This window comes from Meriones unguiculatus, chromosome 11 (assembly GCF_030254825.1).
Source record: "Meriones unguiculatus strain TT.TT164.6M chromosome 11, Bangor_MerUng_6.1, whole genome shotgun sequence".
In the NCBI taxonomy this organism is placed as follows: Eukaryota; Metazoa; Chordata; class Mammalia; order Rodentia; family Muridae; genus Meriones; species Meriones unguiculatus.
The window spans coordinates 22,456,169-22,480,137 of record NC_083359.1 but is presented as its reverse complement, the minus strand read 5'-3'; the positions used below and the strand labels follow the sequence as shown (position 1 = coordinate 22,480,137).

Genomic DNA, 23,969 nt, shown 5'->3' with positions numbered 1-23,969 from the left:
GAAGGAGGAATAGAGGGAGACAGAGGGGTCAAGGACACCACAAGAAGACCTACAGAGTAAACTAGCCAGGGCCAATGGGGGCTCACAGAGACTGAACCACCAACCAAAGAGCATGCATGGGCTGGCCCTAGACCTGGTATACATACATAGCAAATGCACAGTGTGATCAACATGTGGGTCCCCTAACAATGGGGGTAAGATCTCTGACTTTGAGTCTGTCTCTTTCCCCTAGCTGGGCTGCCTTGTCAGGCCCCAGTGGTAGAAGATACGCTGAGCTCTGCTGCCACTTGAGGTGGCAGGATGGACTGGTACCCCTTGGGGGCCTCCCTTTCTCTAGGAAGAACAAGAGGGGTGAATGAGGGATGGGGACATGAGGGTAGGACTGGGAAGAGAGAAGGATGGGGGCTAGGATCAGGCTGTTAAGAGATGAAATTAGTTGATGAATGAAAAAGAAAAGAAAACAATGGCTTTTGTATCTTCCTCACAACCACTCAGTATAGATACCTATACACAAAAGTAAAAAAAAAAAAAAAAAGATGGATATGCTCTCAGTTGTATTAAATCTTTCATCTAATTTACGAATGGAAAGACTAAAAATAGGTGGGAAAAGTGGTGTGTGATACGTTTTTCTCTTACATTTTTGAACATATATAAAACAAAGCACATTTCAGGGCGAGCTTCGTGGTAGATCTGGACAACTGAAAGTGGAAAACTTTAGAATGAAATTCTGGGCAGCAGATTCAAAAGCTTGGAAGCAGGGAACCAGTGAGTAGGTCAAGAAGGTCTAAGGGTTTGCGGCTGCCAGAAGCAGACACTATGAGAAGGCATCGAAGTGGCAGGGTTAGAAATGTGAGACCGGAGCTGAGGGCAGGATGCAGAAGACTTTAAAAGCCAAATCTCACATTAAAGAGGGCCTACTGAGCTGCAGGAGACCAGAAGAGAGGATGGAATTATCGCTAGCACATGCTAGGGGTGGTCAAATAGAGGGATGTGGAGGAAGCAGACAGCAGATGTGGCTTCCAGCAAGCCCAGCAGCTCTGTCTGACAGCTGCACCACCTGACGCAGCCCTTAAGTTCTTCCTAACAGAAGGACATTCCTGCTTCATAAGAACTCAGTCTTATGAATGGAGTGGGGGAAGGACGCTCCGCCCATTCCCAAATGACTGATCTTCATTCAATGATCAAACTCCAGATACTGTTTTTCAAAGTAATGTTATTTAGCCTATAAAATGGAAGAAAGCAAGAGGAGTTAACACAGTTTCCAAGTAACTCATTCCAAAGGAATGGCTTTCTTCAACTTCTGGGGGGTAAATGCCCACGTTTATACTAAAACATAGAGAGAAAGCTCCAATAAATATGTGATCTCCATCACTTCTGTCTCATATTGCTCATATTGAGCTCCCTTCTTATTGGCGTTTTGTTTACTGGTTTTTGCTTAATGGTGTTGTATTGCAGTTTCTGGTTTTGTGTTTTTATTGCTTTGCTGCTGTTGTTTGCTTGTTTCGTGTGTGTTTTTCTTTTTTCTTTTGGTCTGTTTTTGTTTGCCTGCTTCCTGAAGAAAGATAGAAAGGGTGTGAAGTTAGGCAGGTGAGGAGGTGGGGAGGATCACTGAGGAGCTAAGAGAAGGCAAGGAGTGATCAGAATATATTATAAACTTTTTTTCAAAAGCATAGGTGGAAAAAAATGACTTAATTTTCCACCACTCTTTCAATGTGAAATGCAAATATATTAGGAAGCTGCTGTTTTGTTTTAAAGATCGGTTTATCACACTAGAAGCCAGCAGTGATTTTCATTAAATGTATCAAATGAGAAAGAGCTATGGAAACAGATGATGATTTAACATGCCGTAATTTTCCTTTATAGTGATAAATTTAATGTCTCTCTGTGGACAATATGCATTTCCCTGTCTGCCAGATTGTCTTCTCATAAAAAAAAATTACAATGAAGGCATTGAATTACAGGTAAATGAAATGACATGGCTAAAAGTCAATGGAACTTGACTTGAAAAACATCTGTAGCACTCTCTGCTGATTTAAGTTTCTTATTTATTTGTTACTACCTGAGAAGCTGCCACTGGTGCTGTCATGAAAGACAGAAAGAAAGTAACTGTCTTCTGGAATGCTGACGTAACAACATAAACAAGAAATGATGCACATCAGCTGCTCTAGATAAAATTGTAGAAGACAAAGTTTCTTAGCCAGGTACACACCTTTATCCTTATTATTCAGGAGTCAGAGGCAGGTGGATCTCTGTGAGTTCAAGGCCAGTTTGGTCTGGAGTGAGTTGCAGGACAGCCAGGGCTATTTAGCAAAGCCAGGTCTCTAAATAATGATTACATAAATGCTATTTGGAAGACATACATACTATGGGATCATGGAATGATTCTTATGTTTCACTATATATATATATATATATATATATATATATATATATATATCGGCTGTGGATGTTGGTGAAGACAATCATGACAGATTCTTAGGACCATCCACATCATGAATGGCAGCAGAATCTTCTATCATCAGAATTATGATCTTAGAATAAATCTAAATGATGCTGTGAATGTCAAAGTTAAGCATCCTATTCTGTCTTCAACAATGTAACAAATTCCATCGTGAAGTTGCTAATGTACTAAATCACAAAAATATGTGGAATTCATAAATAAAAATTAACAATATAATTAAGGTACTGTAGATGTTTCCCGAAAGTTATAGGGAATTTGATACTTTTTTAAAGGACAGATTCCTACATAATCTGTCCAACTGTCTTCAAATTTGTTTTACAGCTGGTGACAATTTTAATTTGATTTAAAATTACTGTTTATTTAATGTGTATTAAATTGGCCCATATTTACATCTGTATACCATGAGCATACAGTGCACAGTGGAGGTCAAAAGAATAATAATATTAGGTACTTGAGAGTTTTCTTTTATTTTGATTCTTTTAGTTAATTTTTCATCAAACATGAACAGAAAAAGAAACAAAACTTATGATTTGAAAACCACCAAAATCTTCAGCTAAATGGTAGTGAGAACACATGGTAAGGTAGAAGGGGTATTATAAAGCCATTAAAATAAAGTTTTACTGTCTATGGAGTGATTTAAAAAATGGTCACAATATATTGTCAACTATGCTGTATACCTAATTCTCTCTCTCTCTCTGTCTCTCTTTCACACACACATACGCACACACACACACACACACACACCTTAATGAATTATAGCTCTACAGATAAACATAGATACACACTTGTCCTGAAGAATACATTAGAACAATAACTGAGATGCCATTTTCAATTCACTGGACGGATGGCAGGATTATGACTCAATTACTTCTCCGTACAATGCTAGGTCTTTCAAATTAGGCATACTAAAATATCAATTAGAATAAAACATTAGAGAAAAATTACAGCTGATTTTCAAGTACGGCTTTTAAAAAGGCATGTGTGGAGCTGGAGGGATGAGTCTCTGGTGAAGGGCATCTGCTTTTGCAAAAGACCGTGGTTTGGCTACCAGCACCCACATCAGGTGGCTTACAAATGCCTGTTACTCCAGTTCCAAAGCTTCTAATGCCCTCTTCTGGCTTCTGTGGACACTGCCTGTATCAGATACATATAAAGACATACAGGCGCGCGCACACACACACACACACACACACACACACATGCACACATAAAATGCCATGTGTAATAGTGATACCACTTTGCAGTGGACATAGCATACAAGATAGACTATAAAGACAAATATGGAAAAGTATCATTTTTTGTAGGGTTGAAAGATTTTTTTCCTTCTCCCATTTTTCTATTTTCTTGTCTGACTAAAAATTGACTGTCTACTAAGTCTAAATATGGATTGTAATAGTAACAAAAGCAAGTGTGTAAGTTAAAATATTGAACAACTGTATAACACACAATGGCTAGTGATAGCTCCTTTCTCCCTTAAATTCTCAATTTAGGAAACAACAAACACTCAATGATTTACGAAACCAAAGACATCAGGACTTCTCACAAACTCAGATACAGTAAACCAGAGAGGTTACTATAATCCACAGGTAATAATTCTTCTCTGGATGCAGAAACGATAGAAGACCCAAACTTGTTCTAACTTCCAATAAGTCACCAGGTCTTAAAATGGCATCCGTGGGGCTGGAGTGGTGGATCCACCGGTAAAATCAGTCTTACCCGGAAGCTTGTAAAAAAAATGTTAGCTTATTAGTCCCCACTCACACCTTCTGACTAATTTCATTATTTTAATAAAACTGAAGGCTCCTAGATTTTCAGAAATAACCATGGAGAACCCAAACCCAAACATCAAGATGCCGTCTCAGGAAGAGAACCAGGAAAGAGAGGACTTGAAATAAGTAAGAGTTTCAACCAGGAAAAATAAGAGCTCTTTTCAACGATGTGAAGCCAAAGCCATATTTAAAGTCTCTGGATGCCTCCAATTCTGTGTGCTCCCCCAGGATTTGGAGCATCATCAATCAAAGTACAAGCAGGTATATCACCAGAAGTTCAGGTTCTGAACAAGATGGGAAGAAGGAGAGCAAGATCCCCTCCAGTGTTTATGCACTGCTCCTTCTAGAGCAGGAGTCATGCTCTACCTGCTATGTCAGGGCCAAGAGGGCAGGCACTGGAAGATATTAATAATTCCATCTTCTGCATCCTGGAGGACACTTTCAAACAGAGACTAACAGAAATCAACTGACATTTTTGTCTTTCCAACAAACAGCACTGAAGGTCAGATTCTTATTCCTCTATGTATGGGCCATAAAACCCAAGGATAAGTCACATAAAAGCCCTATTCGTGGAATCCTGGTCTTTGGTGAGTGAATTATACAAACCCACAGCCCACAGCCATGGAACAGAAACCTCTCAAAACAAGAAGTTTTTCAGAGCTTCCTTTGTAGCAAGCCAACATAAACTTACATGGTGGCGCAGTGTAAGCTGAACTTGCTTGACACTGGGAGGAGGTTTTGGTTTGATGACTTATCTGTTTCACATGCTGTGTTGGCATCATGACATGGGGCTTTTTCTGTCCACGACCCTGATAGTTAGTGTATATTGCATTGCCTTACAAAAAATTAGAAAGAAAATAACTGCATTCAGAAATATATCTGGATTGAAGAACTGTAGATAAAAGTTAATACTGTAGGGATATTACTTAATAGGGATTTAATATGTAAAATATATAGTTCAAGGTCTAAAATATATGACCAAGTATATACATTTTCTTTACCATCTTTTCTCAATAAATATCTTTATATGATTTTAAGTATTTATTTTTAATTATGTGTATGTGTGTGCACCTGTGTTGAGAGATGTACATGTAGATGGAGTTAATTATAAAGGCCAAAAGAGGGCATTGGATTCCCTGAAATTAGAGTTACAGGCAGTTGTGAGTCATTCTATTTGGGTACAAAGAACTAAACTCCGGACCTCTGCAAGGGCAGTACGTACTAATCTCAAAGCCATCTCAAAAACATCCAGCTCTTTGTATATTTTAAAGCGCTGCTATGGTAAAGATGCATGAGTGTGTATACTTGTTTTAATTATCTGACATTTCAATGCCTTTCACCCAGATATTCAGGGCAACTATAAATGTTTGGAAAAGAGAAGAAAAAGAGTCTCATGATGTCATGCACATGAGCTACAGACACGTCACCAGTTAGAATACTGTGTATTAGCAACAGCATTTTCTGGAAAAGGGCAGTAATGACAAGACTGGGAGAACATGAGCTTTGACATCAGGAAGCTCAGGATTCAAGTCTTGTCTATGTTTATGATCACCTGTGGCGACACATTTATTACTCAGGCAGGCACATGAGCTTCACTGAACTTAAACTTGCTTCACTGAACTTGAACTTGCTTCCTTTTAAAGAGTTGTTTTATGTGTGTGAGTGTTGTAAGTGTACGTGCGCAGCACACACAGACCTGCATAGGACAGAAGACAGCATTGGATTCTCCGGAACTGGAGTCAGAGATGGCTGAGTCCTAAGCAAGAGCAGTAAGCTTTCTTCACCACTGAGCCAGCTCTTCATGCCCAGGCTTTCTAATCTATAAAGCAGACAGTAAAAATACACCTCCATTCTAAGTTAGTGCCAAAGAGCGAATGAGGTGAAGTGTGCAGAGCACTTAGCACAATACATGTCAAATTAGCATGTGGTAACAGCAATAATTTAATAAATGAACCTGTTATCACGCACTCAGGTTACAGTTGCCTAGGTTCTGTAATCACCACGTTCTGGAATTCACTGACTTAAATGTTTGAAAAATTATTTCCATCCCACTTTTGACTATGCATTCAGTAACAATATATTTATAGAGTTAGCTGATACATTAGTTGGATTTTAATACTAACAAACAGGATGTAAGTGCTGCCTAATGTGTTTTGACACCTTAACAGCTAGTAGATATATTCTCACACTAAATTATAATTTTGTCAGTATTTAATTTATCAAAACCCACACAATAATTACTGCATTGAACTTCCAAGTGTAAAACCTTAACCTGAAGATTATGATACTGTCTCATAAACAGAGAATTCAACTACTGATTTGCATAGAATCTTCCAATTCCAAAGTTATGGTATGTACTTTCCTCTCACTCTGTTTAAACTTGGGGGAAAATAAGGAAAACAATGACTCACATGTGATTCTTTTACACATTAGCACATTTTAATTTAATACATGAATCTAATTAACTGACTCATCAAGCTTGTAAGTAGACCACTGAGAAAAATACTTGAATTTAAGCAAAGCAAGATCATTAAAGGAGAACATTTACCAACATTTGTCTGACTGTAGAAAAAAAGGGCTTCTTTTGTCCATGCTAATTGTTTGCTATCTAGAAACAAAACATCTTACTTAAAGATGCTGTCATTTCAAAGGAAGTGGAGTGAGCAACATACAGTATTGGTCTATTGGTAGGATAGGATACAGATGTGCATCACTGTCAGATTGAGGAATAACTCAGGCAGACTAGACCAGTTAAAGATAGCAATCCAAACCTTCCACGCAAAAGCCAGCAATTCTTAAAGGTCAGTTTAAAAGGTAGAACCAGGGGCATTGCTCATGGTTTCTGGGCCAGTTTGTAAATTGTGTACTTTTTCACTCAGACATTTTTTAATACAGTATTTTCTATTATTTTAAAATTTTTTCACAATTTATTCATTATAAAACCCGAATGAAGTCCCCTCACTTAACTCCCCCAGTCCCACCCTCCTTCCCTCTTCCCCTCATCCCCTTCCCCTGGTCCACCTAAGAGGGAGTTCTCCACTCTGATTGGCAGCTTAGCCTCCATGTAGATCTCTGAGTGAAGGGAGCAGGGGCTGCCTCTATCATGAACTCAGTTGACTGCTCTCTGATCACTCGCCCCTGGTAGGCAGCCTTGCCAGGCCACGAAGGAAGAATATCCAAGAAGTCCTGATGAGGCTTCACTCAGATACTTATTTGAGTTCTAATAACATGTACTGAGTATTACATTAGCAATTAATATCCAGGAAGTGCCACAGAATGGAGTATGTACCCTTAACCACAGGAACATGACTCGAAGACGACAATTATTAATAGCCACTAAACCCAAGGGAGGAGCCCATGGAGTAAAATTACAGTTGTGAAAAGGATAACCAGAGCCACCTGGCCAAGGTCTCCTTCAATAGGCAGAAGTACACAGGAAGCCAGTAACATGCCAGAGTAGCAGCTCCAACTGTAGAGACTGGGAAGTTGAGAAGCAAACAGTGATGTCATTGCTGTCCTCCTTCAAAGACGACAGAGTGTATCAGGCCTGGTGGCACAGGATGCTGGGGACTCGCATTCAAGTTCTCATGCTTGTGCAGCAATACTCTTGCAGCTCAGCTCCCTTTCAAATTATTTTCTCTTATGTGTCTATCCCTCTTGAATTCAAACTTTACTAGATGGCTAACCTGGCCGCCCATCCTAAAAGTTAACTTCTGTCCTGCCAGCCTGCCCACTATTCACATAGGAAGCTTGTAGGCTGGTCCAATACTAACATGGCTGTTCCTGATCCTAATAATTACTGAGCTCCCTGCGTTTCAGTAAGAGTATCTCTTTCACAATTCTGTTCTGCAACTCAGCCAGACTGGAAGCTTAGTAAGATGCAGTACATTTCACAGTAAACAAACAAACAACAGGACCCTGTGACAGAATCTGGAAGGAAATGCAGACTGTAATATAAAAACTTAGCTGCTTTGTTTTTCTTGGAAATCCCAGAAAGATGGAGTGAAATATGTTTCCTCATCTGCCGGGAGGGTGTAAAGAATAAATTCATCCTGCCTTTCAACAAAAGAAACAGATGCCTTGCTGAAAAGTTGAACTCAGATTTGAGAACACATTTGGGTATACAACCAGCATAGGCATCACTCTATGTGTCAAGAACACATGCCAAAAATGAAAGTGGGTAGTGAAGACCCAAAGTGGGTAGTGGAGTCAGTAGGGTTCCTGCCTGCTGTGATATGTCCTTTAGCAGAAGGACTGGAAGGGGCTAGAGCATAGTGGGGAAGAAAGCAAGAAATGCAAGGGGTGCTTGAAATAAGATTCTGGGAGCAGAAGCTATTGACTGACAACATCTTTACTCCAGAAGGTGTCCAGGTGTGCTGATGGACCACCAGGTACCTGAGAAGTGTCAGCCTTGTGAAACTGAGCTACAAAGGGCTAGGTGTGGAGTGTAGTTTTACTGGTAGAGCATTTACCCAGCACGCACCATGCCCTAGGCTCACTCCCAGGCATGAAAAGTTTTTTTTAAAGGTATGAAATCTCAAATTTTGCAGAGGATATGTAAAAGTTCCCTCCATGAGTTTCCGATAACTGGACTAAACAACTATAGGACCTGCAGCAGGGGCAACACTCAATAAACCCTCAAGGCAGTAAGTAGATTTCCATTTTAAAGCTGAGAGTAAAACAGAATCTGTTTACTGAGCCCCCTACTTCCAAGCCAGGCAATGCAGAACAAATTGAAGGATAAACATCTGAGAATCTGTCGGTATATTATATCATGGTTGGTGCCTGCCAGAGAGAAGGATTTCTCCTGTCTGGTGTAAAGTGAACAGAACCAAATTTTCCTGGCTCTCAGAAATGGCAAATGATTAGATGCATGGTATAGCTTAGAAAAGAAGCAAACTTTTCATTTCCTGGGAAGAAGAGAGCTTTAAATCCACCAGGCAAGGCATTTATGCTTGGGGAAATGCTGTAACTATACACCCTGCTTGAAGAAGAAAGTAAAGAAAAAAAATAGGTTTCTGGTCACTAATAAAAAAAAAAAACACAAGAATTGAATGAATATGTTTTTTTTATTATGATACTGAATTTAAAATGTATCAGTGCCAAGAAGGAAAATATCATAATACACACAAACTTTGTCAATGACCTCTTTACTAGATACGATGGATGACATGTTATTATTCACTGGATAATTTGAGTCTCCTCCTCCTCCCTGACCAATAGGGCTTTTTCCCCCCAGCATCATCCCTACCAGATGAATATTACAACCACAGTTACCCACATTGATGACTTACTCCCTACCAGACTTTACTAAGGAAGATCTCATTCTCTAATTTCATCTTCATGACAGTCAAATGAAGTTTAGACTATTCTCATTTGGGTGTTGAACATGAGTAAATGAATTATTGTGATAGCAGCTCTGTAATTTCCCAAGAAATGGAGAAATGGGAATTCACATAGAGACCTGTCTGGCCACAAAGCCCATGAATTTCAGGAATGATTGTGACATTCTGTCCCTCCATATCACCTAATGACGAACATACAACTGTGAGGTGGAAAGTATCAGTGAACTAAAGATTCTATCCATGTTTAAAACACCCTCCAATCTTAAAAACTAACGTCTACTTACCATGAGTCTTGAAAACTCCTTAATTTTTGTTTCTGTACAATTTGATTTTCTTCCTTGAGATCTTAACCATGTTAGAACATTCTCAGTGAGACAGACTTGGCCAAAGCTGTCCCACTGCAGGCTGGAGAGCCATATCCATTAGAGTCCGCTAGGATCAGTATGGGGGTTGCTGAGCTCAGTACCCTACTCAAGGGAGAGGAGGGAATCCTTTTTTGCTGCATCAGATGTCTTCCAGGCCAGTTGCTTCCTGAGAAATCAGTCTGCAGTCATTCCCCTTATCTGCCTGAGCATCTCTCACTCTATGAATTCATCTTGAAGTTCTTTAAAAGATGTATCCCCTAGTGGCTCCAGTATCTCTTGCCTGTGCTGGACTTGGCCGTCTTTCCTGCTGGCTGATGCTTTCCATGTAATGAAATACTAAAGTATCCAAGCTGCAGTTCCTTTAAGTGCTGAGCTTCCTCCTCAAACATGCAAGAAAGGTAATTTTATATGTGTGTGCCTGTTGAAATATGCACACATTTGAGCAGGCGCAGATGGTCCTGTGCATGCATGTGGTGGCTAGAGAGAGACTCCCACCACTATCCACCAGCCTTTGTTCCTGAGACAGGATTTATCACTGGTTTGGAATGATAGTCTAGGCTGGCTGACCGGCAAGCTACAAAGGCCTTCATGCCTGTAGGCATAAGGTTATTGTGTAATTCAGAAGCTGATTTCTATACCTCCATATCCGTGGCAATTCTTGTTCTGAGAATTTCCTGTCTTGGTGTTGTGTAAACACTGCTCCCCAGTTGTCCCCCAATATACCAATGAAGCAGCTTTAAGCCAATCACTGAGCTGGGGAGAGAATAGGGCTGGACTTCCTGACAGCCAGGAAAGGCGGAGTTAGAAGAGGAAGTAGTAGGAGAATTAAGCATGGGAGAGGTCCAAGAGAGATCAGAAGAAGGGGATGGATCAGAAAAAGCTACCAAGTTCAAGTACCTTTGAGATGTACACTGGGAGGAAACCAAATTAGCTTAGAGGGTTAAAAATAGCGTTAATACTGCTCAGGATTGTGCTGTGAATCTTGATAAAATAACATACTGGAGTCTCAATTATTAGTATGATAGAGGAGTTAAGAGAAAAAGTGAGAAACAAACATAGTTTTATAAAAATAACATTTTGGTGCCCAACATGGGGCTGTTTTCTGTGTGTGTGGGGGGGCTGTTTTCCTCAGGGGAGGAAAAAACATTCCCACATCCCACACTTGGGATCAAAACAAAAATATTCACACGGCACAACTGAGTTTCCAGAGAAGCCAGAAACTTGCACTTCACCTGTCCATTCCACTTCCCCAGAGCTAGCTTTATAAACACTTGACTCCATGTCCATCCCTTTTTGCATTGAGTCTAAAGATTAAACTCAGGTCCCCGTGCTTGCAAGGCAAGCACTTAACCTACTGAGCCATCTCTGTAGCTTGGTGATTCTTTTGATTATTTCATCTACATTCAGGTCTGAGTCACATCTACTCTCTCAAGGTATGTGCTCCCAGAACCACAGATACGAATAGGTAAAATCTCAGGAACAGAGACTATTTGAACCCAACCAGAACCGTGAAGGCACACATATATGCAAGAAATCACGGACATTGACCTCACAGAGAGAACATTCTCATTATATATATGGTTCAAATTCTTTTAAAAGGCAGCATAACAGGACAATACAAAATAAGGTCCCCAGTTTTCTATGTCAAAATATTGTTGTTGATTTCCTATTTAAGATGCAGAAGTGTGAAAAGCTCCCTGGGCTTTTGATTGATTTTACTTTATAGTTTTCTCTTTATACTTCAGAGTTACCACTTTCTTCCCTGTAGGACTGAAGAATGGTGAAGGTCCCTAAGGCTGCACATTCCCCAGGCTTCCCTGTGTCTGAAGGAATCTGTGCCGGGAAGCCTTTCTTTCCTCTTTCCTTCAGATCCAGTCCCCACCAATGTTGAGTCTGCACTCTGGGGATTACTCTATCTTAGGTCCCAACATGATGTAGAGTGATGCTACCCAACACGACTGTGGATTGCCTCTAGAAGGCCTGGGGCCCTGTAGGGAGTTCCTAGCCTCTTCCCACAGGTTTGCTCATCTGTGATAGAGACAGACAATCACTGGATTTAGCTCATGGGTTGTCGCAAGTATTCAGCGAGACCATAAGGTGAGAAGTGCTTTGGAAGCTACAAGGAACACTGCAGTTTTCTCAAGTAGAGGGGTTAACACTAACATTACAACAAGCGACAGCCACAGAATAATTAATAGTAGTGGTGCTGCTGGTGGCAGCAGCAATGGTCTGGTTACAGAAAATAACAAGTGACAAATGTTGGACACATTTTAATGACTAGTTAAACCCCAAGTACAAATATTATGTTTAGTAAATACACACATTTATATATTTTTAATGGGCTTTGCTTTGAGCTATGAATATCAAATAGTGTATTACCCTGAAGTAAAGACTCACATAACTAATTAAGATGTTTTCCATGTATTTATTCCTTGAAGACACTAATTCTAGAGATCTGCTTATATTTTCCCCCTACTTAGTCCATTTAAGCATGAACAGCATGGATGGACATCCCAGAGATCCTAAAGCAGGAGTTATAAGATAAGCAACTTGTTTTCAAGTTAAAATTGAATCTGTGTCTACCTTTGTCCCTAATACAGTTTCTCATGGATCCCAAATGCTCTGATTTCTCTCTTGAAGCATATCAAAACATCAATAGTACGCAAGTCAAGGGAGAAACATGTGAGGTCATTTAGAGACGGCTTCTTTGTTTTATAACAATACTTTATTAGAAAGTCTCTGTGGTACTGGAGAATTCCTATTCTAAAAATAATTTCCCCATTGAAGTGGAGCTCCTGGTTTCTTTGAAGGCTCATTTTTGTCATGTAATGTTTTGCTACAAGCTGGACACATGATCTTTTGCTGGAGGCTGGCTTATGAGAGGGCATGTGTTTTTCTGTGAGCTCTCTCATGCAAGAGGCGTGATTTTGGCCAGCTGAGAGCATCCATGAATGGACTTTGAGGAGAGGAGATACATAGAGACCCACGTACAGTGAAGCTTCACTTTTTGGATCGACATCACTGTGCTGATATTTCTGCTTTGACACAACTTCACAGAGAGAAGCATTCCAGAGAACTCCTTGGGGACAATCCAACAGAGTCTTGCAGCTTTCTCTGACTTGCTGTGCTAATTCCTGTTGCTGCTTGCTGTTGGCCTTTGGACTGGACTGCTGGTATCCTGACAACAGAGTCTGGTAATCCCCTAAAGATCCATCAACCCTAATCAGCAGGAAGTAGATAAAAGAGGTCTACAGCCTTTTTTCCCTAAAAATCTATGTAAGGTCAGGTGGTTGGAAGGGAGGTACAAGTGTTTATGAACAATAAATCAAGTAGGTTTGGTGAAAAATCAAGCCTACATCCCATGAAAAAATTTATCCTTACATATCAAACTAAAATTTAGATATTAAATAGGATCAATTTCAGTTCAAAACTCACTTAGATGTCATTTCTGTCAATCTCCTAGCTTATAATGTGAGTTGACTGAAGTAAAAAAGTGATTTTATCCTATATTATTTGGCTAATATCCTCTTATAAGTGAATATGTACCATGAATGTCTCTCTGGTTCTGAGTTACCTCACTCAGGATGCTGTTTTATAGTTCCATCCATTTGCCTGCAAGTTTCATGGTTTCCTTGTTTTTAATAGCTGAGTAGTATTCCACAATTGTATTATGTAAATGTACCATAATTTCTGTATCAATTCTTCAGTTGATGGACATCTAGGTTGTTTCCAGATTTTGGCTATTACAAATAAAGCTGCTATGAACATAGCTGAGCAAATGTCCTTGTTGTGCAGTAGAATATCTATTGATTATATTCCCAGGAGTGTTATAGCTGGGTCTTGAGGATAAACATACTAAAATCTACAGACCTAAAAGCTAAACAACAAGGAGGACCCTAGGGAGGATGCTTAATTCTCATTCAAAAAGCGAACAGAATAGACACTAGAAGCATGGGATGAAATAGAACAGGAGCTTTCCATAGATGTCCTCTAAAAGACTCCACCCAGGAAGGGATCAAAGCAGATGCAGTGACCCACAGCCAAACTTTTCGCAGAGTGCAGGGATTCTTGTAGAAAAGGAGGTCGGGGGTAGAAGGACACAGATGGTACAGGAGCTCCACGAGAACCAACAAATCCAAAGAAATCTAGGCTGTGGGGTGGGGCAGTAGAGACTGATGCATCAACCAAGGAATATCATGGAGAGGACCTAGCCTTCCCCCCAAACCCCTGCTCAGATGTATCTCATAGGCAGTGCAGTCTCCATGTGGATTCCCTAGTAAGGGGAGCAGGGGTTGTCTCTGACATGAACTTTGTTGCATGCTCTTTGATCACTCCCTCCTGGCAGAGCAACCTTGCCAGCCCATAGAAGAAAAGTATCCAGGCAGTCTTGATTTGATTAGACTTAATAGGCTAGGGTCAGATAACAGGAGAGGAGGACTCCCCCCTTCAGTGGATTAGAGGAGGTAGATGAAGGGGGAAAGAGGAAAGAAGGATGGGACTGGGATGAGATGAGGAAGGGGGCTATAATCATGATATAAAGTGAACAACTGTAAAAAAAAATAAAAATAAAAAAGAAGTGATTTACCTTGTCAAACATCATGGCAATGTACCCCGATGGGTCAACCACCAGAGAAGGTAACTTTTAGTTTTCATTTCCATTGGCTAAGGGCCTACCCATAATGCCTTCGACCAGCCCTATCCCAAGTCAGCCATCCCTGAGAAAAGTCAAAATAAATATCATGAGAATTAATAGTCAGGATATTGAAGGATGAGGAGCAGGAGTAAGAAAAAGAATTATACTTTCTCTGAGTAATCTGATGAGCTCTGGCTGGATCCTTGTTCACACTACTAGGTTGTGTGAACATAAATCCTTTCTTTGTTCATTCAACAAGTACCTTCCTGGCTTAGCTTACATGCTAAGCCTACTCTTGGGTACTATGATTACAATGAGGAACTAATTTGAAGGAGACTTTTATGTAGCTTAAAGAATATGTTAGGGAAGACAGAGAGCAAACAATTAATGACAACATGTCACTAACTGGCTCTGGTGGCACACAATTAGAATAGCAACACTTAAGAGACTGATACAAGAGGATTTCTAGTACAAGGACAGCTAGAGCTACAAAGGTAGAGCATTTCTCAGAAAAAACAACAACAACAACAAAAAAAAAACAAAAAAAAAAACAAAAAACAAACACAGTTCCAGCAAACAAGTAATGGTACCCTCTGTGAAGGAAATAATACAGAACCATGAGAGGGAGTAAAAATGAGACTGGATAGGTGGAAACAAATTTCCCAAAGGAAATGACATTTTAAAGCTGAATGAGGGGATAAGCAGAATTTGGCCAAGTGGAAAGGCATTTGGAGTAGAGGAAACCTGCATAATAACAAACTTGGGAGTCAGAAAAGTAATTTCTCAGGGAGAATACTGTCTCCACCATGATGAGAATATTTAGTAGACATGCTTTGACTGGGATTCCCAATCATGACAGAGAATATGGAGTTTTAGTCAGTAAGTAGACCAGTGAGATGACTTAGTGGGTAAAGAAACCTCCCACTAAACCTGAAGACATGAGTTTAATACATGAGACATGACAGAAAGAGCGAATCAACTCCAACAAGTGTCTTTTGAACTCCAAACTACACTGTTGCCTGCATACACATGCAATATCAATACCTGTTAAAATAAACAATAACATATAATAAGAATGATTTTTAAACGCAGAGGAGACGTGAGCAGATAAGCAGCAAATAGAAACTGAACAGAATGTTATGAAAGTGTCTGGTCGCCACCCTACTGGGAAATCTGTAGAATGTACACATTCCCATTCCTCACTGCGTAGGAAAATGACAAATTCAGGGTAGGTTTATCCCAGGCAGAGAGAAATTAGGCACTCATGAGCACACCAGGGGGTGAGGCAGGGGATGAAAGAGAGGGAACAAGGAATGTAGGCCCAGAAGAACTTCTAGCCTCATAGACCAGCCTTCTAAAACCTCATGGGCTTTATTTTCCTGGCATTCTCACAACAAAGTACCTTGAGGCTGGGTGTCTCAAACAAAGAAAAGTTATGCTATGACTCAGGGGCCTTAGGGGCAATAGCAAGATGTTAGGAGGATGGTTTCTTCTGAGGAGCCACCTCTTGGTTGCTCTTCACTCTGGTTGTCTGTATCCGAATCATATTTTCTTTCAGAGACACAGTGGCTTAGTCAAGTAACAGTGGCTTACCTTAATCACCTCACTTTAACTAACACTTCCTGTCATCAAATGGAGCCATGTTCCCATCCAATGAAGACTGGATTTCAGGAGGGGCAAAATGAAAACCAACAACTATTTTACACTTGTTTCATTTCATTTCACATTTCACATCATATGAGGAGGTTTGAATCCCAGAGTAGGATGTACCTGCCTTGACTGGAGTCTCAACACGAGGTAAGCCAGTCTTTTCTTGTGACTCTAGGCTCCTCAGAAATGCATAGAGGACCCAGCAGATTGTGTGGGATGCCCTTTTATAGGATATTATTCCCTAGTGAACTTCCTGGGTCAGCCATGAAGTTGTAGGCTTGCCTGTGTCCTGTCATTCTAGGTTTAGTTATTACTTAATTCAGATAACTGAGCTTCTCCTGCTAGTGTCTGTAGTCTTGATCATGGATTTCTTCCTCATCTTAGCATATTTGATTTTAAAATGTAATGACTGGCCAAAATGATCCATTTATGTAAAAAAAAAAAATAAGACTCAAATCAAGCAAATTAGATTCACAGTTATACCTCTTACAGAAGATAAGTATTTGGAAATTGGATTGCTAATTAACAAGGAAATTATTTACATGGAAAAAATCTAACAGCTCAAAATTGAGAGGATAGAGTAGAAATGTTTCATTCAGTCTCAAAGCTGCTCTCTAAAACATGAGGACAAAACATGATGATGTCATGTTGAATGGATCATTGAAATATAAACCACCTTTTTTTTCCTAACTACAAATAAAACTCTAATGAGGCACTGACATAATTTTGAAATTCAGCCAGTTCCACATGAAACAAATTAGTCTCCATTTTTAAGCTAAAATGTAGTGACAGAAACTTTTCCACCCACTCAACTGCATTTTGTTTTGCTGGTTATGTTTTAACTTTAAAGTAATTTGTGTAAGCAGCTGTTTCAGATCTAAAAGCAAAATTTGGGGGAATATACTGCCATAAAAAAAGTGTTCAGACACTTGAGGGTGAGAGGGCATGCATGAAACCCCAGTCTAGTTTGGGGGCAGCATAGTTTGCTGGACAAAAAGTCCTTGGCGATTTCACTCCTTATGAGTGGCATCTCAATGATAGCTGAAAGATGAGGTATTGTGGATCTATTTAAAACATCAAACACCAAAAGTTTGCCCAGGGATCCTGAGTCATAAAATGCTTATGCATCAACCAGTAGTCCTCAAAATAAACTCCCCGAAGCAGAGGTAGCAAGAAGTGCCTGGAACCCATCAGAAAGACAACATCTCAGCTCTATCCTAGATGTTTTTGGAAAGAAGCACTAAATATCTGAGAGACAGCAACCTGTTCTATTAAGTTCTCAAGAGGATTTTGATTTCAGGTTTTAGAACAGGCTTGCCTAGTTCCATATCAGAGCCAAAGCACAGGGCTCTTCTGGAAACAACCTGGCCTTCAAAAGACAGGGATAGGCGTGAGATGTAGAAAGAAAGGGAAGAGAAAAGAGAAAGTGACAGGCAAGAGGTAGGGCCAGGTGAGAACCCACAGAGGGCACACTGTAGCTTTCTGTGTGTGCTCACATCTACAGGAGCACATGGTTGGTTTTGGTTTCATGCTGTAGGGTTCCAATGTGGCTCCCGCACTGGTTAATTTTTCTTGTTGTTATGACGAAGAACACAATGAGAGGCAACACAAGCACAGGAGGGGTTGTTTTTGCTCACTGTTTGAAGGGATAAGACCCCACGGTAAATGAAGGTGTGGGTGTGGGAATGGGTGCATGACTGTGGCTACGGAAGAGCTAGAGTCTGCTTGTTTACATCTGAGTGGATTAGAAGTGAGAGAAAGGTTAATACTGATGCCTCGTTAGTATTCTCCTTTATTCCATTACAAGTCTGGGACTCCAGTTTATAGAATGGCGGTGCCTGCAGGTCTTTTTTTCTGTCGGTTAGTCCTCTGAGGAAAAGCCATCACAGACAAACCCAATGGTGTGCCTCGTTCACATACCAAGTGTTTCTTAATCCAACAAAGCTGACAGTTCACATGGACTACCTCAGCTTTATACTATGAAAGTCATCTGTCTGACGGTTTTTTTTTTTTCTTTTTTTTAAGTTATCGAAAACAATAGCTCCAGGCAATAAATACCTTCTTTAGAAGAAAAAAGGGGAGGCTTCTTGTTTAAGAAGACCTCTGCCCCATTTTCATCTGACTCCACCCTTTCCTACTGATCCATGAGAATGAACCATTCAAAAGACTGAACCCTTGTAAAACATTGTGTCTGTGTGCATTCACATAAAAGCTTGGTAACATAAGCTCAAACCATGTATCCCAACATGGGCCCCAGGCTTTATGCCTAGGGTCACCTTCCCAAGGACCCCATGTGGTACCTCTCCAAAGTCCTTGGGCCAAACCTTGTCAGTGGTACTGGGACGTAGTTGTGGTAGGGATACTGGGACTGGGAAGTGTTGACTGGAATTCTGACACCTGAACACGCAAGTATCAAAAAAAAAAAAAAAAAGTGGTGAAACATGTAGGAATTTGTGTGTAGGAATTATCCCACCTTCCGCAGGGCTACTAAGTGCTTCTTAAAGTGGGGTCTCACAGCTGTAAATAAAATAGGATCGCTGCTTGGACACACCCTTCACATAACAGTAGCATGTGTTTACGAAGGACAACTTCCAGCACTTTGCCCATTTCATAACCATCTTCCGCAGGCCTTGTCTTTAAGGTGTCCTTTCTGTCCTTAACTAGTCACAAACACTGTGAACAGTATGTTAGCATAGCTTCCTATCGGATTTTAGGCCTTGCTAGACCATCTAGGGCAGAAAGATATGTTATATACCCTGATTTATACCATACCTAACTCTGAAGTTATTCAAGGTTGCAATTTGAGATTGACCAGACAGACCTACAGACAAAGGGAGATGTACCATCCCTGGATAACCACACAACTGGACCATATGAAACGGCAGTACCGTCAGTAAAGACACTTCAGATGCTTTTCTGAATACAGTGTAAGCTAATGATAAGACCCATCAAAAGAGTAATATTAACACTAGTCACTGGTTTTCTCAGGAAACACCCATGTACAACTCTAAATAAGCTTTGATCTGAACTAAAAATTACCCTTTCCTAAGTTATCTCTCCTCATAAAATAAAGGGTAATTTTGGCATCACTTTTGGAAATACACTCTGTAGGTAATACTGCCAGGCATGTTACAGCAGAGAACAAAGCTGATTGGACAACTTGTGAATTTTGCATTTGGCTAACTCCTGTTATTTTTTTTTCCATGAACCTCAGTTTTTGAGTGAAACTGCAGTCTTCTTCACCTTCTAGAATTCTTCACAACACTAGAATTGTTTACTATGCCAGGCAGATCTTCACGTTTATTAAAACCTTGTAGCATCTCCAATGTGCAAGGCAACACTTGTCATTGTAATACATAAGCGATTGTGTCCTTCACAGAGGCAGCCCCTGACACAAATAGTTACATATTCATTTCCAATAGCTTATCTTACATATCTGTAGTCTTACATAATCTACACTGTGAAGGAACAATGAGGACATTCACATCTGAGGTAAGATGCTGAGGCCTGTAAAAGCCACCCACCCGCCAGCCCCCATAGAACCTTAAAGAATCAAGAACAATATGACAGGTTTCTGTTTTTACCTTCTTTGTTTTGAGATTAGGTTTCAATTTGTAGCTCAGGTTGGCTTTGAAAAACCCATGCTTCTGATTAAACCTCTCATGTGTTAGAATTATAGGTTTGTGCCATTGCACCTAGCTAGGCTAATGGTCTCTAAAACCTCTTCTCTGTGGTGTCACCAGATCCTACGTGAGGCTGTTGGGACACAGATACATACTTGATGTCTCTAATTTTAGATATATCTCCCACGGAAAAAAAAATTGTATTCTGAGATACAAACAAATGACTTATTTCTTTTGAACACAGTGTATTTATAGATGGAAGACAAGCTCGAGTTACATTCAGTTGTCTTATAAAGTGCAGACACTTGAATGTGAGGCAAGAAGAAGAATAAATGATCAGACAAGAGCCTGGGGCTCACTTAGAAAAGAGGAGTGAAAATCATTGCACACCACCACTCATTGTGGCTGTTGATTAAGTGCCCCCCATGCTTAAAGCTGTGCTCCATGATGAAAGATGCATTTCCAGGGTCATCATTATAAGTCCCCTGACCCCAAATTACCTTATAAGATAAACTTTCATGTACCACAGTGATGCATACAAGTCTTCCGAGCTTAAGACCCAGATGCAGAATAATCTCAACTCTCAAGAGTTTGAGAGATTAGTTTCTTGCACTTTTCACTAAATTGATAAGAGCATAATTGAAGTGAGCAAGGATCCTGGGTATGTTTCATGCTTACATGTGACATGAGCTACTAGTTACCATCTTGGCTTACCAGTCATTGCCCATGATGTACTTAACATTTTATCAAGCAAAATAATGATTAGCTATTATTATCTTTGATTGGACCACTCTCCCAATGACCTCACACCATCAGTTAGAAAGTGCAGCAAGCTACAAATATACATAGATCAACACATGGTTTAGATAACTCACTTGCTATTCCACAAAGGCTTAACTCAACATCTCACATTCATGTAACTTGGACACCAGGTACTTATCTGCTTTCCAGTGTTTGGCATGGTTGCTGCCACTTCTGATAACCTGAGAACAGTATCTGGAGCCAGCATGGTGGAAGTAGAGAACCAACTAGCACAGCTTCCCTCTGACTTCCAGAGGCACACTGTGGCACACCAACACAAATGGTAAATGAATGCAAATGGTAAAAGATTTCTAAGATCTAAAGGGAAGCCAGAATAGGGGAGGAGAAAGACGGAAAGAAAGAGGGAGGGTGGGACCGAGGGGAGAGGAAGGAGAGAACTATGATAGGGATGTAACATGAATAAATAAATAAATTAATTAATAAAACAAAAACTAAGAAATGAACATAATTTCAATAAAACATTTTAAATCTGAAATGATGAAAGCCAAAACACTAAAAATATCAGAAACTTTTTGAAGTCCCAAGTAGAAAATTTCTCATGTGATAAGTTGCAGTGAAACTATAAGCATATTAGGAATATGATATTAAATTAACAACAGGCTATGTGTGTGCGTTGTACATGAAATATAAATAAATATTATGCTTAGACTTTGATTCTATTCTTAAGAGATCTCATTATACATGTAAATACATCTGAGTCCAAAAACTTAAAAATGAAATCTAAAACATTCTTGGCTACATACACACTGCAGATAAGATGGACCCTATGTATGTGTCTGTGTGTATGTGTGTATGTGTTTACCAGATATCAAATTTACCATTGATCATTGATTTTAAAATTGAAAAGAAGTGAAATTAAAACCAACCAACCTAGGATACAAACACACAGGAGACAGAATACATTTCGGGCTCTGAGACTGTTTGATCTGCTGGATCACTAATTAGTGAAACAGAACATTAAACAAATAAAGCCAGGTAAGAAATCAGCAGCTATATTGCACTGTAGACCTTCTAGGAAGGCTGGGGCTATTTGTTTCCTCCAGCAGAGATGAGGAATTGTTGTCTTTTCTTTAAGGGAAAATATTCCTTCCCTTCTGTTTGCTTTCATTTAACAGGGATGGACAGGGATGACAAGTACAACTTAGGACAAGTGTGTATCTATAAGTGCTGCCATGGACCAAGGGCCAGTGTGGCTTTTGCAGACCAGATGTCGTGGTGCCAAGGATAAAGGCTGGCCTCTGGGGCTCAGAGAGCTGAGTACAAATCCAGGCTTCCCCAACCAATTGCTATCTCTGCCTCGCTCTTTCTGGATGAGAATGGGACTCAATTGGAATGTAGACCTGAGCTTAGCATCTGGAACTGAGGGGGAGTCAATAGAGTTCTTAAGCTTCAGGTATGGCCTAAGCTTTGTCAATATACTCTTGGCACTTGAAAGTTAGGCTAATTGTAAGACAATAATAGAACTGTTTACAAATAGTTTTTATAGCTACAGTTCACTGAAGGAGTAGGATAGGGTAGAAATTCAGTTCAAAATGTTTAGGGGCTATGGAGGTAGTTCTGCTAGTGAAGTCCTTGCCATACCTGAGTTTGAGTCCTAGCACCCAGGTAAGAGGTAGGCACTAGGCACAAACCTGTAAAAATCAACACTGGAAAGGCAGAGACAGGAAGATCCCTGGGGCTTGTTGGTCAGTCTAGCCAAACTGACAAACTTGAAGTTCTGGCTTCCATTTGAATTCTCTGTCTCTGTCTCTCTCTGTTTCTGTCTCTCTCTGTCTCTCTCTGTCTCTCTCTCTCTCTCTCATACACACACACACACACACACACACACATGTCTTCCTGAGTTCAGTTCTTAACAGAAAGAAGCATTAGTTCTGATAGTGCTTCAGCATGTGGTAGCTGTTTCAGATTCCCTTCTCCTGGAATGATCTTTATAATTCTCAAGAGATGCACAACGGAAACCTTGAGACAAATGGCATTTTCTGAACACAGTGTCTATAATACATGTCCTCCTACACAATATTTTCAACTTGACAATGGTACTTTTCCAATCTGGTGGTATAATCGCCTTCTCTTTTTGAACATGGTGGGCCTTTGTGCTTGTTTTCATGAATAGGGTATGACACTGTTTATCCTATAACCAGATCATTAAAATTGTGTGTTTATCTATCTCCTGTTATTCAAGAAGGCTCTGTCTGAGAAGTTCAATCACTATGTTATAGGGAAGCCCAAACCTCCTCATACTTAGGAATCACATAAAGAATACATGGAAGAAATATTCAGACCAATAGGCAACACTTACATGTAGATGTGTTGAATGGAGACAATGCTCTGTTTCCACTCAAAATATACCCAGGATTCATTTTGACCCAGCACGAAACTGGTAGAAACAGTTTGCAAACACAGATTCCTGGAGGCAGGAGATACACCACAATACATAGGGGACCACAGGAAAGCACCAGGGTGGGACAAGAGCCAGAAGGAGCAAGAAGGGAACAGTTCCAATAGCTCAATGTGGTCTGGGCCCTAGAGGCTATTATCTAGGTGCTTGGTACCTGGCCCTGGAATGATTTGGGCTAGATGCCAGTAGCCTAGGAAATAAGAGTTGGAAAAAGTAGGTATGTATGGTACAAGGGTTATTTCCATTTCATTTGAAAGGATGGTGCTGTTTGGTGACTCTAAGATTTAGCTAACCCTGAGAGATACAGTCCCTAGAGCATCAACAGGGACACAGAACAGTTTTCAGAACCATAAGACAAAGGACATGATTAGTAAGTGCACATTCCCACCTCAACCAGATTCTAGTCTTTCCAGCCGAGGCCCCAGACGTGATAGAGCAGAGATAATCCATCCTTGCTCTGCACTTCCTCATCCCAGGACCCAGAGCACGGTTAGCAGGTCTTAATCACACTAACTTGCGGAGCTGTTCATTCTGCACCAACAAGTAACTGATGTAAAGCTTTGGCTTGTGAGCAATGGTAATTCCAATCAGCTCTGGTTCATGTGACCTTGCAGAATGTGTCATTTCTGATTATGCATGTTTCTTTTGGCATCGCATGTGTATCAATTAGTGCTTATGAGTTATATATATATATATATATATATATATATATATATATATGTGTGTGTGTGTGTGTGTGTGTGTGTGTGTTTACTTAAGTTATTCATTCTCAGGCTATAGGAAGCACTCTCAGGAAGTTTATCTTTTGATGTTCTCACAAAGTTTCTTCTTATTAAGATGAGAGGGTACTAACCACAGTTCCTAACGCTATGCTACCCAAGGCAGCCCTAGTCCAAAACATGT

At 40.2% G+C, this 23,969-nt stretch overlaps 1 protein-coding gene across 1 annotated transcript in view; it reads right to left on the bottom strand.

The window, feature by feature from the left end:
- Sgcd (sarcoglycan delta) overlaps positions 1 to 23,969 on the bottom strand; it is a 935,702-nt gene that overhangs the window by 626,968 nt on the left and 284,765 nt on the right. The window lies entirely within an intron of this gene.